We start from the raw sequence: 4,738 nt of genomic DNA, 5'->3' as shown, positions 1-4,738 counted from the left end.
CATACCTAATATTCCTTTGAAGTATGCACATCTGGAGCAACAAGCTTATCTATTTACCAAGGTCTTCTGGCACCCGTGAGTCTGTCTTGCATGCTGAGAAAGGGGAACTTTGGAGGGTTTCACAAACCTGCTAAAAATAAACACCTTCTTGGCTTTGTTTTGCTCATGCTATAAAATGTTGTAAAGCCTTGAATAAAGCTGGCACTGCTTGGACATCATCCACTGTGTCCCTCCTGTCCCCATCTCTTTACTTTTATTTTCCTCATCCCCTTATCCTCAGGACCCTGATCAACAACAGAAGGGAACATGCAACATGCCGCAGCGCGCGCAACAGAACTTGTCTCCCCACCATTCCACCAGGGGCAACAAAGGCCTAGAAGAGAGAATGGCTATCCACCTTTATTGGAGGAAGCCCTGTACTGCCACTGCTTTAAAGACTGCAAGCCCTGCCTCACCTGGGTGCCTGGTGGGCTCAGACCATCATCTCTAGCTGCCAGGCATACTCAATGACCTGTGTAGCCAGTTCTGTGGAGGGGATGGTGGTATCTTCTGGCTTCTGCTGCTGGCTGACAAAGCTGTAGTAGTTGCTAAGGCCCAGAACCCACCCTCGCTTCTTCGCGTAGTCTGCCATCTTTTTGGGTGTGTTAAAGAAGAGGATCTGGGTGGCCTCAGTGAAAAGCATTTGCTCATAGGCCTCCTCGATGCACCCAGCAATCTCATCAGAGTGTCAAGCAGGATGTCAGTGAAGAAGGTATAGCTCTCAGCAGGAATGTTGACTTTGGCCAAGAAAACCCTGTGATAGCTTCCCTCCATCACGTATTGCTGCAGGGACACAGGACGCTTGATGTATATACCTTGGTCTGCATGTCCTTGGCAGGCAGCTGCTCCAACTCTGTGTGGAACTCAGCCACCCGGTTCTGGGACAGCAGGAAGAGGAAGTTGAGGCCTGAGAGCTGGTACATGTTGGCTGACTCGGAGAGTTGCTCCTCACAGTTGAAATAGTAGCATTTGAGCTGGGTCATGTAGTGCTGGAAGGAGGGGACGTCCTTGCACAGGATGCTCCACTGAGCCCCAATCTCCAAAATGTTACCGGCCAGAATGAACTGCTGTTTGGTCAGTTGGGTCCCTGTGGTTGACAAGAAGTTGAGCTCCAGCAGAACCAGCTTGAGATGGCCTAGTTGTTCACCGTGCTTGTAAGACTGGAGCATTTACGGTTCCACTTGCCCTCAGGTGCTGCCACCTGCAGGACTGCGTCTGAGGCCACCCAAGGCCAGCACTCGAGGTGCCTTGTGCCCGTTCATGGCCGTGGGCACCACCTGCCATGATGTGGTTCACAATGTATTTCTAATCTCTATTCTACAAAAAAACCACTTGCCATCAAGTTGGGTAGACTTAAAATGCCCATTGCAATCCTGTGGAGAAACAAAGTTTAGAGTTCTAGGTAATAGGACCGAGGGCTTCCATCTGGGTATTTGAGCAACAGACTATGGACCGACCACTCCAAGTCTTGATGCCTTACTTAAGTCTCAGCTTTTTATGCATAACATGTGGCGTTAAGAGGAAATATATTTTAAGATTTCAACAGTTCTAAAATGTTATGACAGTAAATGTAATTTCGTGATTTCATGAATAATAATTGAATTATTTCAGGGAAAAGAGACACAGGTTTGAAAGATTTCTGTAACTGTTCTATGTCCAGGAAAATGAGCAGGCAAAAGTGTATCGCTTATGTTTGTTTGTTTGTTTGTTTGATGGCCTGCCTCACATTGACCTGTACTCAACTCATGAGAGAAGAGAGTAACCAAAGGAACAAAGTGCTTTTTATGGCAATTTTGCTTTCAAAGAAGTTATCATCTTAGGGTCTGTACTTGATGCTAATAGAAATTTTGTTCCTAGACAGTTGTATGTTTTCTTTTTCAAAAAAAATTACTTGTTTCTTTATTTTTGAGACAGAGCTCTCATGAGTGTGGCAGGGGGCGGGGAGGAACAGAGAGAGAGGGAAAGAATTTCAAGCAGGCTCTGCACCCAGCACTCAGCTCAAGGCCAGTCTGGATCTCCCAACCTTCCCTCCCTAGATCTTGACCCACTGCCAAACCAAAAGTCGGCCTCTTAACTGACTGAGCCTTCTAGGCACCCCCAGATGTATGTCTTTTCTAGAAAGATTCCTTCCAGGGATGCCTGGGTGGCTCAGCAGTTGAGTGTCTGCCTTCGGCTCAGGGTGTGATTCCAGGATCTGGGATCGAGTCCTGCATCGGGCTCCTTGCAGGGAGTCTGCTTCTCCCTCTGCCTGTGTCTCTGCCTCTGCCTCTCATGAATAAATAAATACAATCTTTTTAAAAAGAAAGATTTCTTACAGTTATAAACATATCCATGATGCACAGGCAGTGTGTCCACGTACCCTTCTGCTATAGGGTCTCTGGTAACACTCAGTGCATGGGCATCTTTACACACTTCAGGGAGCCTCTTCCTCCTCTTTCCTTCCAGATGGCTCTAACTTGGGGTGGAGGGAAGGGGCAGAGGGCAGCCATTTGAGAAGATCGAAAGAGAGGTGGCCCACCCCTCCCCAGTTTCATTTTCACATCTTGTTCCTGTTCCTTTCTCCAACCCCAGGAAGACAGAGGAGGGGTGGTTATTGTGTTCCCTCTTCCAGAGCCTTTGGGAGTGATGTAGTGTCTTCCCTGGATGTTTGGCAGTGATTCTCCAGACACTGGACAGGGTTGCTGTTAAACCCCATAGAGAGGACTCTTCTTGGAAGAGGGTCTGAAACCCTAAACAAACTAAAAGTCGGAGGCTCTCAAGGAGGATGGCTGTGGATGTGACGAGCCCATGCAAAGGACCCAGGATTAACTTCTGGGGTCAATTTCCTTTTCCTTCCCTCCTTTCCATCGCCCTCTCCCTGTCTGTCTCTTTCTGTCTCTGCCAGCCCCTGCCCTTTTGAATGTCTTATTTGTGCTTCTAATTTATGGAGACACAAAGTGAGCCCTCCACAGGGACACTGAAAAGCATTCCCCCAGTAACTTTGTGCCGGAGGGATGTTCCTCTAGTACAATCAGCACACAGTAGAGGCTCTGTAAGGAGGTCTCTCTAACTTCCAAGCCCCCTGCCCTGGCCTCTGCCCCATGAGAGTCGCCTTCAGTGGGTTTACGGTCAAGAGTTGCCACGGCGTGTGTCACTGCCTCCGGCCGGCCTCCACTGAGAATCAGGCACTCAGGGAGATGCGTGGTAGGCGGTGCCAGCAGCTGCCCCGGGGTGGGGACCTGTGTGCAAGCTTCCGTGCTCCATGCTGCCCAGCACCAGAAGGCACGTTGTGATGGCCCCCAGCGCGGCTCATCCCGTTGTTCAGGTGATGACAGTGACACTCGGCCCAATCGTCCAGGTCTGTGGCACCTCTGTTTGCTGTGAGCGGTGCGGGACCTGGGGCAAAAAGCTGCCCCTCCAGGGATCCCAGAGGCCTGGTCAGACTACGTGTGGTGAGGGGACAGGCCCGGGGACGAGAGGATGGGACGTGAAGGGCCAGAGTTGTCCCAATTAAGTGACGGACGGGGAGGAGCTGGTACCCTGAGGTGCTGGCAGGCAGGAAGGGAAGTGGTGGGGGGACCATGCCCGAGGGACCGACGGCAGTGAAGGAGGGGGCAGGGGACAGGCGGCAGCCCCCGCCACCTAGGATAGGTGTGCCCGTGGCTGCACTGCTCCCGGCTCCACTCCTGCTTGTGTCCCTGGGCTGCCCCCCACCCCGGGCTGGCTGCTTCCCCATGCCCTGTAGGTCCTCTGTCCCACACCCTGTTACCCCAGGCATCGTCATGCCCCGCAGCCTCCTGGGGGGGGGGACTTTCTCTTGTGCCCCTGTCTTGCTGAAAGGAGCTGGGGCCCTCAGTCTGGTATGTTCTCCACTGCCAGCCACCGCCCACCTGGCTTCACCCCACCAGGCCAGAGAAAGGCCGTTACCCTTCAGGAGGCCCTGAAGGTGCCACGTTCCCATACTAAAATGCCATGTACTCTGATTTTTAAAAAAGATTTTATTTATTCATGAGAGACACGCAGAGAGAGAGGCAGAGACACAGGCAGAGAGAGAAGCAGGTTCCATGCAGGGAGCCCGACACGGGACTTGATCCCCAGTCTCCAGGATCACAACCTGGGCCGAAGACGGTGCTAAACCACTCAGCCACCCAGGCTGCCCTACTCTGATTTTTTTTATATGAAATAGAGCCAACAAAAACATAACGCTGTAGTTTCTAAATGATATCCTCATGAGGCTCAGAATAAAAAATATGGATATCCTAAACTTCCCATGCTGCGGGAGGCCCATTTTTAAACTTTCACCAGAGTAGCAGCCAGGTTTTCCAGTGAGAAACAGCGGTGTCTCCTCAAATGTCTAGGAGAGGGGTCTCGGTTCCCGGGGGTCCCCAATTCTGCATCACTGCCCCCTTGCTTTTGTTTCAGGTTAAGGGTGGAAGAGATGTGACCTGGACTGTGACCTCCCTGCCTTGCAGGTTATGAGAGCTCCTGTGTTCCAGGTTACCATGGTGAAATCCCCTGTCCCATGTTACTAAAATGCTGTTTGGGCAATAAAAACATACCAAACCAAATAGAGTGAAAATGCAGCTTTTGTTGTTGTAGCTGAAACAAGGAAGTTGTTTTGTTATTTTAAATCAATTTTTTTTTGCATTTTCAAAAGTTGGGGTAGGCATAAGCAGGTAAGACCCATGCTTTTTTTTTTTTTTTTTAAGCAAGGGCCACC

At 50.5% G+C, this 4,738-nt stretch overlaps 1 pseudogene; it reads right to left on the bottom strand.

Moving 5' to 3' along the window:
- Window positions 1-472: 472 nt before the first annotated feature.
- LOC112912640 (26S proteasome non-ATPase regulatory subunit 8 pseudogene) lies at window positions 473-1,323 on the bottom strand (annotated as a pseudogene).
- Between the last annotated feature and the right edge of the window lie 3,415 nt (window positions 1,324-4,738).

Source organism: Vulpes vulpes, chromosome X (genome assembly GCF_048418805.1).
Source record: "Vulpes vulpes isolate BD-2025 chromosome X, VulVul3, whole genome shotgun sequence".
NCBI lineage: Eukaryota > Metazoa > Chordata > Mammalia > Carnivora > Canidae > Vulpes > Vulpes vulpes.
Note: the sequence above shows the minus strand (reverse complement) of the source record. Positions and strands in the feature narration are given on the sequence as shown.